Source organism: Scyliorhinus canicula, chromosome 15 (genome assembly GCF_902713615.1).
Source record: "Scyliorhinus canicula chromosome 15, sScyCan1.1, whole genome shotgun sequence".
Taxonomy (NCBI): domain Eukaryota; kingdom Metazoa; phylum Chordata; class Chondrichthyes; order Carcharhiniformes; family Scyliorhinidae; genus Scyliorhinus; species Scyliorhinus canicula.
This window is the reverse complement of record NC_052160.1, coordinates 133315561-133328736: the sequence shown is the minus strand read 5'-3', so window position 1 is coordinate 133328736 and position 13176 is coordinate 133315561. Positions and strand designations below refer to the sequence as shown.

General features: G+C 44.3%; 1 protein-coding gene across 2 annotated transcripts in view; it reads left to right on the top strand.

Annotated features, from left to right (window-relative positions):
• The window catches only part of tmcc2 (transmembrane and coiled-coil domain family 2), a 183763-nt gene that overhangs the window by 98327 nt on the left and 72260 nt on the right, over window positions 1-13176 (top strand). The gene's annotated exons all lie outside the window — the stretch shown is intronic.

Here is a 13176-nt window from a genome sequence, read left to right as displayed (position 1 = left end):
ATGGGTGACCAAAAGGCAGAGAAAGAGCAGGAAGGCAGTACAGGTGTCCCCTGCGGTCATCTCCCTCCAAAACAGGTATACAGTTTTGGATACTGTTGGGGGAGATGACTCACCAGGGGAAGGCAGTAGTAGCCAGGCTCATGGCACCGTGGCTGGCTCTGCTGCACAGAAGGGCGGGAAAAAGACTGGCAGGGTTATAGTCATAGGGGATTCAATTGTAAGGGGTGTAGTCAGGCGTTTCTGTGGCCGAAAACGAGACTCCCGAATGGTATGTTGCTTCCCGGGTGCACGGGTCAGGGATGTCTCAGGTCGGCCGCAGGACATACTAAAGGGGGAGAGTGAACAGCCCGTTGTCGTGGTGCCTATAGGCACCAACAATATAGTTAAAAAATGGGATACGGTCCTACAATCAGAATTTAGGGAGTTAGGAGATAAGTTTAAAAAGTAGGACCTCAAAGTAGTAATCTCAGGATTGCTACCAGTGCCACGAGACAGTCTGTTGCTCGTTCTGGTGAGTGTGCTTTACACTTAATTGGTTCTGTTTTATTACTTAGCTCTAGAGTCGCCAGGTATCCTTATGATACCACCACGAGGTTCAAGTTCAGATCAGTGACTCAATACACCAATTAGTAAGGTTCAAAACAAGACACGTTTATTAATACACAGTTATTCGCTACTCATGCATATAATACTAAAAGACTAAACTAGTCCTACCACTAATAGGCCAATACTTATCTAGATAAGGGAACCTGCCAGATCGGCGAACAATGGCCTCTTGCTCTGTACTGGATCTGCAGGCTTCCAGCTGGTATGGACTAAGGGGTCAGGAGTGTCTATCTCGTAGCGTGCGTTGTATGACACTTACTTGGTGGTGCAGCAATTGGCCAGGCCTCTCCGTCTTACAGTCAAGTGCTTCGAGAGCTGCTAAGGTGTTCTGCTGGGAGGGCCGGCTAAGAGAGTGAACTGAACTTGGGACCTGTCTTTTATAGGTCCCAGGGGCTTCGCGCCCTTTTGGGCGGACCCCGAGCGTACTTTCAATCGATTGGATCCCATACCAATCGATTGGTTTGAATTCCCCAATACTGGGGCCGTTTCTCGATCACTGGGCGGTTCTCCCTGGCTTGTTTGTCTCCTTTGTTTCAGACTCCCGTTGGCGCCGAGAAGTCTGACCTGCTATAGAATGTCCCAAATGTAGCTAATCGTTGTATCCATTGTTCCCGGGAATCGCTCATTAATATGCAAACTGCTGGTTTCGGTGCTGTCTGCTTTCTTTGCAGGCAGAATACACATGAACTCTGCAAAACTGCTTGTTTCTCTAGTATTGTCCAATTTTCCCTGCTGTCTTTTTGTTTCTACATTTTGTGTGGGGAAGTGGCCAACTCAGGTGGCTACAAGTCAGAGTAGAAATTCAAGAATAGTCAGAATGAATACGTGGCTTGAGAGATGGTGCAGGATGGAGGGGTTCAGATTTTTGGGACATTGGAACTGGTTCTGGGGGTGGTGGGACCATTACAAATTGGATGGTCTACACCTGGGCAGGACTGGAACCAACGTCCGAGGGGGTGCTTTTGCTAACACTGTTGGGGAGGTTTTAAACTAATGTGGCAGCGGGATGGGAACCAGATTAGGAAGTTAGAGGTCAGTAAAGAGGCAGCAACTAAAGCCAGTAAGGTATTAGATAATAAACTCAATGTGGCTAAGGGGAAGAGTAGACAGGGAAAAGATGATGATCGCAAAGGGACAGGTGGTCTGAGGTGTATTTGTTTTAATGCGAGAAGTGTAGCAGGTCAAGCAGATGACCTTAGGGCTTGGATTAGTACCTGGGAATATGATGTTATTGGTATTACTGAGACTTGGTTGAGGGAAGGGCAAGACTGACAACGAAATATCCCAGGGTATAGATGTTTCAGGAGGGATAGAGAGGTAGGCAAAAGGGGTGGAGGAGTTGCATTACTGGTCAGAGATGATAGCACAAGTGTGATTAAGGAGGGCACGATGGAGGATTCCAGCACTGAGGCAATATGGGTAGAGCTAAGAAATAGGAAGGGTGTTGGGACTTTACTACAGGTCTCCCAAAAGTGAGCGTGAAGTAGAGGTACGAATATGTAGACAGATTATAGAAAAATGTACGGGCAATAGGGTGGTTGTGATGGGAGATTTTAACTTCCCCAACATTGAATGGGACTCATGTAGCGTTGGAGGCGTAGATGGAGCAGAATTTGTAAGGAGGATCCAGGAGATTTTTTTAGAGCAGTATGTAAATAGTCCAACTCAGGAAGGGGTCATGAAATATCTTTGGCTGACAGGGTCAAGAAAAATCTCAAGCCTTTTATTCGTATATAAGGAGCAAGAGGGTAATTAGAGAAAGGATTGGCTCACTCAAAGGTAAAAGAGGGAATTTATGCGTGGAGTCAGAGGAAATGGGTGAGATTCTTAATGAGTACTTTGCATCGGTATCCACCAAGGAGAGGGACATGACGGATGTTGAGGCTAGGGATGGATGTTTAAATACTCTGGGACAAGTTGGCATAAGGAAGGGGGATGTTTTGGGTATTCTAAAAGGCATTAAGGTGGACAAGTCCCCAGATCCGGATGGGATCTATCCCAGGTGACTGAGGGAAGTGAGGGACGAAATAGCTGGGGCCTTAACAGATATCTTTGCAGCCTGCTTGAGCACGGGTGAGGTCCCGGAGGACTGGAGAATTGCTAATGTTGTCCCTTTGTTTAAGAAGGGTAGCAGGGATAATCCAGAGAATTATTGACCTGTGAGCTTGATGTCAGTGGTAGGCAAACTGTTGGAGAAGATACTGAGGGATAAGATCTATTCCCATTTGGAAGAAAATACTTATCAGTGATTGGCAGCATTGTTTTGTGCAGGGAAGATTATGTCTTACAAACCTTTTTTAAAATAAATTTAGATTACCCAATTATTTTTTCCAATTAAGGGGCAATTTAGCGTGGCCAATCCACCTACTCTGCACATTTTTGGGTTGTGGGGGCGAAACCCACGCAGACACGGGGAGAATGTGCAAACTCCACATGGACAGTGACCCAGAGCCGGGATCGAACCTGGGACCTCAGCGCCGTGAGGCGGTTGTGCTAACCACTAGGCCACCGTGCTGCCCTTGTCTTACAAACCTAACAGAATTCTTTGAGGAAGTGACAAAATTAATTGATGAGGGAAGGGCTGTAGATGTCATATACATGGACCTCAGTAAGGCGTTTGATAAAGTTACCCATGGTAGGTTGATGAAAAAAGTGAAGTTGTATGGGTTCAGGGTGTACTAGCTAGATGGATAAAGAACTGGCTGGGCAACAGAAGACAGAGAGTAGTGGTGGAAGGGAGTGCCTCAAAATGGAGAACGGTGACTAGTGGTGTTCCACAGGGATTCGTGCTCGGACCACTGTTCTTTGTGATATACATAAATGATCTGGACGAAGGTATAGCTGGTCTGATTAGCAAGTTTGCAGATGACGCTAAGATTGGTGGAGTTGCAGATAGCGAGGAGGACTGTCAAAGAATACAGCAAAATATAGATAGATTGGAGAGTTGGGCAGAGAAATGGCAGATGGAGTTCAATCCAGGCAAATGCGAGGTGATGCATTTTGGAAGATCTAATTCAAGAGCGGACTATACGGTCGATGGAAGAGTCCTGGGGAAAATTGATGTCCAGAGAGATCTGGGAGTTCAGGTCCATTGTACCCTGAAGGTGGCAACGCAGGTCGATAGAGTGGTCAAGAAGGCATACAGCATGCTTGCCTTCATCGGACGGGGCATTGAGTACAAGAGTCGGCAGGTCATGTTAGAGTTGTATGGGACTTTGGTTAGGCCACATTTGGAATACTGCGTGCAGTTCTGGTCGCCTCATTACCAGAAAGATCTGGATGCTTTAGAGAGGGTGCAGAGGAGGTTCACCAGGATGTTGCCTGGTATGGAGGTTGCTAGCTATGAAGAAAGGTTGAGTAGATTAGGATTGTTTTCGTGGGGCAGCACGGTGGCCTAGTGGTTAGCACAACCGCCTCACGGCGCTGAGGTCCCAGGTTCGATCCCGGCTCTGGGTCACTGTCCGTGTGGAGTTTGCACATTCTCCCTGTGTCTGCGTGGGTTTCGCCCCCACAACCCAAAAAAATGTGCATAGTAGGTGGATTGGCCACGCTAAATTGCCCCTTAATAGAAAAAATAATTGGGTAATCTAAATTAAAAAAAAAAAAGGATTGTTTTCGTTGGAAAGATGGAGGTTGAGGGGGGGACCTGATTGAGGTCTACAAAATTATGAGAGGGGACAGGGTGGATAGCAACAAGCATTTTCCAAGAGTGCGGATGTCAATTACAAGGGGTCATGGTTTTAAGGTGAGAGGGGGAAAGTTTAAGGGAGATGTGCGTGGAAAGTTTTTTTGGCAGAGGGTGGTGGGTGCCTGGAACGCTTGGCCAGCGGAGGTGGTAGAGGCAGGCACGATAGCATCATTTAAGATGCATCTCGACAGATATATGAACGGGCGGGGAACAGAGGGCAGTAGATCCTTGGAAAATAGGCGACAGGTTTAGATAAAGGATCTGGATCGGTGCAGGCTGGGAGGGCCGAAGGGCCTGTTCCTGTGCTGTAATTTTATTTGTATAAAATATAAACAGCTACACCATTGTCGTAAACATACTAAGAATATGATCAAAGTACCTAAAACATAACCCAAACAGCCATGGTTATGTAAATATAATATTTTCCTTCCTTTGCCTCTAACCACTATGCAGTTGAGCTGTATCTGTGCTGTACATTTTACAGGTGTGGTCTATGTTGGTGGATCATGCCCGATCTGGCGGCTCTCTGTTCTGGTGTGTCAACGTAGAGACCCCACTCTATTGTTCCCTGTGGGGGACGGAGAGTCCCAAGTGTGGTGAGGCCTTGTCTGAATAGTATGCCTTTCCATTGGTGGGCTGTGCTTCTGTAGTGCTGCTTGTGGGCTCCTGCACCTCGATATTTTGGGTTCTGTCTCTCCCCCGCCCCCACCCCACCGCGGCGCAAGTTGCTAGCCATGAACAGTTCCCTAAAGTGGCTGGTGAAGTGTCTCTGTTCTCCGCGTCTCCATGTGTTTTGGAAGCCTTCCTCCGATCCCCTGATGGTGAATTTCAGTTTTTCAATTTCAGGAATTCTGTTAAGTAAGACAGCCAGTCCATAACTTTTCGTGGCGAGCAGGAAACTCCGGCAGGCAATTAGGAAAGCAAAGGCTAGTCACCTGACCCACCTCATAACGAGTTTTGGGTGTTCCAAAATCTTAAAGACCGCCACTAAAGGGCATGACTCCATTCTCATGGCCTCGAAAAAGGCCCCGAAAAGTTTGGGGCAGGGCCAGATGTGTGGTTGGCCAGACCTCCCTGACACCGTGCCCAATTATCCTCCACCTCCGGGAAGAACCCACTTAGTCATGTACTGGTTGGGTGCACCCTATGCACCACCTTTAGTTGCGTTAGGTTCAGCCTTGTGCATGAGGAGGTGTAGTTTGCCCTGTGCAGTGCTTCAATCCAGAGTCCTTACCCTATGTTCATGCCTTGCACCTCCTCCCACTTTTCCCGTGTCTCGTCTTATTTCTTCAAAGTTTCGTCTGAACATGTTCGCGCATCTAGCGTCCCCCAATTCGTCCGCCACCAGCACTCTGTCCAGTAGATCAGTGTTCTACAAACTTTTTTTTCGGGGACCTATTTTTACCGGCCAACCTTCGGGACCCAACCCGGCCGTCCTTCGCGACCCACCCAAGTTTGAAATCAATGCACATTTATTTACGCACACAGTCAATTATTACTCATGCACAAACTCTACTCACTAAACTACAACTACTACTAAAAGCCTATACTTAGCTTTGAGGGCCCACTCAGTCAGAGAAACAATGGCCGTTGTCCGATTCTGATACTGCTGGCTTCGAACTGGTATAGAATAGTAGCTAGGAGCGCCTATCTCGTAGCGTGCGTTGACATTAGACTTACTTGGCTGGTGTTTGGCGGGCCTCTTGTCGCTGAGAGCCAAAGGCCAAAGTGAAGGTGAAGAAGAAGAGTAAGAGTTCTTCCAAGCGCTTCAGAGAGCGTTCTGACCTTGGGGACTCCGTTTTATAGTGCAAAGGGTTTCATGCCCTTCTGGGCGGACCGTGGACTTGGTCCCAATTAATTGGACCATGTCCCAATCGTTTGTATCGATTCTCTCCAATAACAGGGTCATTCCCTGATCGCTGGGCGGGCCCATGGTAACCGTTGGCCTGCCTTTGTTTTAGTCTCCACTGGCGCCGGGGAGTCTGCCCTGGTACCGATTGTTTAAATGTTTCTCTTTTGTCCCCGGAGATAGCTCATTACTATGCTAATGGCTTGTAGTTTCAGTTCTGTCTGGGAGCTGCAAGTTCCAATCCACAGGCAAACCTTGTACCTGCTTGTTTTTCTAGTGTTGTCCGTTTTTCCCTGCACTCTTTGCGAGTGTCCATTTTGGAATTGGGACGTGGCCACCCCAGGTGGCTACACTGTCTGTTCTATGTAAAAAGCTACAGGAACATTGAATATAAAAATATATAATATACGTCTAGATTGCATTGTAAAGTATATCAAAATGTACTTTGAGCTATTGTGAACTGGTTTTGAGGTAAATTAGGGTTAGTTTACTGATCAGGAATGGGAGTATGGGACTGTTAGCATGGGAGTATTGAGCTCTATTATAATGTTCCCCAATACTATTCAGTATGCAACAAGGTAATTTACCCATGGATTGAATTTGGAACCTCCTTGAATGGCTCACTGTCCTGGTAAGAACATAAGAACATAAGAACTAGGAGCAGGAGTAGGCCATCTGGCCCCTCGAGCCTGCTCCGCCATTCAATTAGATCATGGCTGATCTTTTGTGGACTCAGCTCCACTTTCCGGCCCGAACACCATAACCCTTAATCCCTTTATTCTTCAAAAAACTATCTATCTTTACCTTAAAAACATGTAATGAAGGAGCCTCAACTGCTTCACTGGGCAAGGAATTCCATAGATTCACAACCCTTTGGGTGAAGAAGTTCCTCCTAAACTCAGTCCTAAATCTACTTCCCCTTATTTTGAGGCTATGCCCCCTAGTTCTGCTGTCACCCGCCAGTGGAAACAACCTGCCCGCATCTATCCTATCTATTCCCTTCATAATTTTAAATGTTTCTATAAGATCCCCCCTCATCCTTCTAAATTCCAACGAGTACAGTCCCAGTCTACTCAACCTCTCCTCATAATCCAACCCCTTCAGCTCTGGGATTAACCTAGTGAATCTCCTCTGCACACCCTCCAGCGCCAGTACGTCCTTTCTCAAGTAAGGAGACCAAAACTGAACACAATACTCCAGGTGTGGCCGCACTAACACCTTATACAATTGCAACATAACCTCCCTAGTCTTAAACTCCATCCCTCTAGCAATGAAGGACAAAATTCCATTTGCCTTCTTAATCACCTGTTGCACTTGTAAACCAACCTTCTGTGACTCATGCACTAGCACACCCAAGTCTCTCTGAACAGCGGCATGCTTTAATATTTTATCGTTTAAATAATAATCCCGTTTGCTGTTATTCCTACCAAAATGGATAACCTCACATTTGTCAACATTGTATTCCATCTGCCAGACCCGAGCCCATTCACTTAACCTATCCAAATCCCTCTGCAGACTTCCAGTATCCTCTGCACTTTTCGCTTTACCATTCATCTTAGTGTCATCTGCAAACTTGGACACATTGCCCTTGGTCCCCAACTCCAAATCATCTATGTAAATTGTGAACAATTGTGGGCCCAACACGGATCCCTGAGGGACACCACTAGCTACTGATTGCCAACCAGAGAAACACCCATTTATCCCAACTCTTTGCTTTCTATTAATTAACCAATCAGTAGGTTTACCCAGTGAGCTAGGAAGGAAGTCTTGCTGACGTGTTTAATATCAACTATCCTAAAATACAACATTTTTGCAATTCTTCGTTCAGTTTCTAAATTTGTTTGCAATGTTACAAATAATTTACTTACACCCTTGTTTCTCACGTTAGTGTAAAAATGTCTTCACAGTACTACTGTATCTGATTTATCCTCTGAAAACCGTGATATCTTGCACATTCCAGTGAAGTGTAAATGGTGGGTGTATGAATTCTTTGTGCTGCTGCACTGGAGGCATTTGTTTCCTTGCCAGGATCCCAGCAAAGCAGGTGTTTGATATTCTCGTACTGTATCAGCTTGAGCTGTGGGAAAACACCCAGCTGTACTGTTCGTAATTTTGGCCTTCAAAGCATGAAATGTGTTTGGGAAAGAGTCACATGAAGAGAATATTTTGATCTTTGTAACTCTTGAGTGAAGTGCTGGTGGTTGTTGATATCATTTGAGGCAAGTGATGAATTAAACTTCTTGCAGAAGCAAATCTTTCAACCATGTTACACCGTGTACCCATGAATACATGGATATGGGTGTAGGTTAGAGAAAGGTAACTAAGGGTGGAAAGGTAGCATAGTGGTTACCATTGTTGGTTCACAGCACCAGGGTCCCAGGTTCGCTTACCAGTATGGGCCTCTGTCTGTGTGGAGTCCGCACGTTCTCCCCGTGTCTGCGTGGGTTTGCTCTGGTTTCCTCCCACAAGCCCCGAAAGATGTGCTGTTAGGTATTTTAGACATTCTAAATTCTCCCTCCGTGTACCCGAACAGGCACCGGAGTGTGGCGAGGAGGGGCTTTTCACAGTCGCAGTGTTAATGTAAGCCTACTTTTGACAATAATAAAGATTATTATTAACTAGAGTGAGAGGAGACTTGAGTTGAGTATAAATACTAACCCGATTAGTCTAAATGACCAGGAATTTTGAGAAAGAGTCATCCAGACTCGAAACGTTAGCTTCATTCTCTCTCCACAGATAATGTCAGACCTGCTGAGGTTGTCCAATATTTTCTGTTTTTGTTGTTGGTGTAAATGATCTGATTTTGTGCTGCAGCTGTTCTTTAATTTGATGCAATTTTAATATAATATTGGGATCAGTGAACTAAATAATAGGGATGGTAACACTGGAACATAATTTGCCTCTTCCCTCCCCTAAGCCCTAATGTCTGTTGAGTTACTATTATCGAATGTGTTTTCGACTATGTGGCTTAGTATAGCGGGAAGATGAACAGACTCAACATAATGGAGCTAATCTGGCTGCCCCACAGCTTCTGTTTACGCATTGCCAGTGACATTTCACTGTCTTTCCATAAGAGACCAGGGTACCGGGGGGACCTTCACAAAGGGGATCCATTTGTATTAATGCTTCTCCTGACCCAAGCAACAGCTCCTTTGCTAGAATTTCCTTTCGACTCCCTGACTGCAACAAAAGGAATTCAATTCAGTTTCTGTCTTTATTTGTGCTTTTATTATCTCTCAAGCTCAAATTTTCCAGTGTCTTCTCACTGGGTTCCTTGAGTTTTACCGCAGATGGACTCGGACTCGTTCAAAACCCAACTACGCTCAAGTCTTCCACTCATCATCACTTGTATCCTTATTGAATTCTACTGGCTCCAAGTGTCCAAGACATTGAGTTTAAATCTTGTTTACAATTTCCACCATGGTGTTTAACATTTCTAACATCGCAATCTTTCAGTCTTATTTCTCTGTCCATTCGGCCCTATAGCTTGTTTGCTTCTTTCCCCATTACTACTTGTATGATGGTCTTAACTTTCCTGACCTTATTCTCTGCTTAAACCTCTGTTTTGTTGCCTCCTACCTCCCCTTGAGTTGTCTTCTCAAAACCCACGTTTCGAACCAAGTTTTTTTGATTATTCTTTGACAGAGTCATCCAGACTCTCCACAGATGCTGTTAGATTTGCTGAGATTGTCCAGAATTTTTTTTTTGTTTTTGATTATCGCCCCCCCCCGATATTGCTCAGTCGCTACTTTTCCTTTGAAGATGCTGTTGATGGGCTGCACAGTGGTGCAGTGGGTTAGCCCTGTTGCCTCACGGCGCCGAGGTCCCAGGTTCGATCCTGGCTCTGGGTCACTGTCCGTGTGGAGTTTACACATTCTCCCCGTGTTTGTGTGGGTTTCGCCCCCACAACCCAAAGATGTGCAGGTTAGGTGGATTGGCCACGCTAAATTGCCCCTTAATTGGAAAAAATGAATTGGGTACTCTAAATTAAAAAAAAAGAAGATGCAGTTGATTATGGCAACACAAAGAAAGGGAAATCAGAATGCTATCCAATAAACTGCCATTTGAAACTTGTCAACAGGTGCTTTTACATTAATGCCTCATGACTTCAAGCCTTGCACAATAATTTCTTCTATCAAGTATAAATCTCCTGGTCTGTATTTAATTGCATAGAATTTACAGCACAGGAACAGGCCATTCAGACCAGCTGGTCTGTGCCAGTGTTTATGCTCCACACAAACATCCTGTCTTATTTATTTAATTTAACTCTTGTCAACATCTTGTTCTAATCCTTTCACCTCGTGTAGCTTCCACTTAAATGCATATATGCTGTTATCCTCAGGGTGGACAATTAACTAATGGAGCTTTTGTGAATCTTTCAATGTTTCATCATATTCAGCTGTTTACTGCCTTTATAAGCCAGCAGAAATTGTTTAATATGTCAGTGTGTGTATGTCATGACTGAAGTATGCTTATGCCCAGGCTGGTTTCAGCATCACGCTTGAGACAGGCCTATTTACACATAACATGCCCAAAATGTCCAGTCAGCTGGCAAAAGAAGCCTGGGGACACGGGGAAAATTACTTTTTATTTTGAGAACTCATCCTACAGAAGAATGAGGGGGGGATCTTATCGAAACAAATAAAATTATGAAGGGAAATGCATAGGATAGAAGAAGGGAGGCTGTTTCCACAGGCGTGAAACTAGAACTAGGGTGCATAGCCTCAGAATAAGGAGAACAGATTTAGGACTGAGTTGTGGAGGAACTTCACTCAAAGGGCCCTGAACCTGTGAAATTTCCTGCCCAGTGAAGCAGTTGAGGCTACCTCGTTAAATGTTTTTAAGGCAAAGGTAGATAGATTTTTGAACAGTAAATGAATAAAAGGTTACGGTGAGTGGGTGGCTAAGTGGAGCTGAGTCCACACACAGATCAGCCACGGTCTTATTGAATAGCGGAGCAGGTTAGAGGGGTCAGATGGCCTACTCTTGCTTCTAGTTCTTGGTTCTTTTGTACACGTAGGCCAGCTTTTAGTCTGTAAATGAATGGAGTGCTGCCCATAGGCTGCGCTTCCAAACTTTGCATCCTAAAGATACCTTACTATACATTATGGAAGGAGAAGGCTTCCAATGTGGCCTTCACTCAGTTTATATTTCCTTATATATTCTAATAATGCTATAAATGTATTAATATTTTGACGCAGTTGCTGGATCCAACAACAGTTAATAGTTATATACCGAGCCTGTAAGTTGATGTCATTGAACTACACTCCGAATCCAAACATTAATTCTCCTTGCGATCTTGATGTTAAGAGGTAATATTATACCCGTGGGCCCTTCACGCTCATGGATTGACTATTCAAACCTTAAATTTGTCTTTTCTCTGTTGGCTGATCTTTCTATTTTCTGGTGTTGTTTTGGGTTTGCTGTATTAATTTGTAACCTAAAGTTATGTAATTATGTTCTGTATTCGCTAAAACTATGTAGTTCAGTGGAGTACATGGTTGTAATTAATTCATTACAGGCTAGCTTGGATTCTCACTTACCAGGACGGAATGCTTTTTGAACCTTTGGGCTAATCTGCCCCTAACTGTACTTCGCAGTATTTTCAGAGCTGCATCATATTCTGTGACATTTCGCCATGCAGTCTGATTTGAATGCTGCAAACTAATGATTATTTTCTTCACACTGAATCAAGGTCTCAGTGATAAAATGTTGCCTGTGGTTCAAGTGCCAGTCCACTCATGAATGTTTGTAGGTGTTAGTGTCCTTGCCAGTAATGTCAGGACTGTATAATTTTAGCAGATTGATTGCAACAAATGTGCAGAGTGTCCTGTAAACACGTGGCAGAGGGAGGTTTTGATCAATGTTTGTCGCTTTGGCTGACTGAACAAGCTTGACACAGCTGTAGTTAGTTGGAGGATGGATGACCAACACTATTTTCTGACATCACAAATATATCTCATTGGTTTTTTGATAATGAACATTGTGCTGTAGGTTTCTTTTCTGCTTTAAATTGGAGCTGACTGCAGCTGGTGGTTTGAGTGACGGTCACTTTTGGCATGAATGGATGGATCATGTTACAAATTGTCTGGTTGGTAAGTTACCAATAGGGCTTCTACCATAGGGTGTCAGAAGCCTCGACTTCAGAGCACAAGTAGTGCAAGCAGCATGAAGCATGGTCTGGAAATCTCTGATTACAGTTTGGCAGAATCAGAGTGCACCAGTGGGATTGTACGTGAAAAAGAAAGAAAGGGTCAGAAAAGAAAATGCCTTTCATTTCCTGAACCTTGAACTGCAGAAGTTAGTTGAAATTTACAGTTCATGCTGAGTCTTAAGTGGGCAAGACGCAATAGTAAAGTATCCTTTTCTATTGAGTGTCATATTGTTTTGTGTGTCTTAACAATATGTTGATGAGGATTACATATCCTACAACAGGGTATTGAACATGACATATAGTTAACGTAACACTGACAAAATCCAGCCTTCTCCAAGAATATGCTGGACACTTGGCAGACCCGAGGTAACATTTTCAGGTTTAAGTCATTGCTTATATTGTCTTCTGTGTAGTGCTCATGACAAATGAATATATTTTTTAACAGAGTCCAGCTGTGTAATTGAAGTAGCATTGAAATCGAGAGGGATTAATGTATCATAAAATAGCAAACGCATCACAGTTTGCTAAAGACATTTTCCCTCCTGTAACAGTATTTTTTTTTAAAGCTCACAGCCAAAATAACAATAATAATTGTTCACCCCAGATATTTAACTGGAAGAGGTTAGGCATTTGATGGATTTGTGGCCAGTGACTGGCTTGTTGTGCTGCGCCCAGTGGCACTTCACAATGATACAGTTATGAAAGATGAGCAGCTTTGCTTAAATTGCCTTTTAATCTTCTATTCCATTCTCAGAATGGTAACTATAGAGCTCTGAATTGAGGCAATATGACTGTGGAAAATGGAAAAACTGCACACCAGTAATCCTGTAGCAAGGCTGATAGCCTCGTTCAGGCTGCTGAAGATCAATTTGAAGCAAA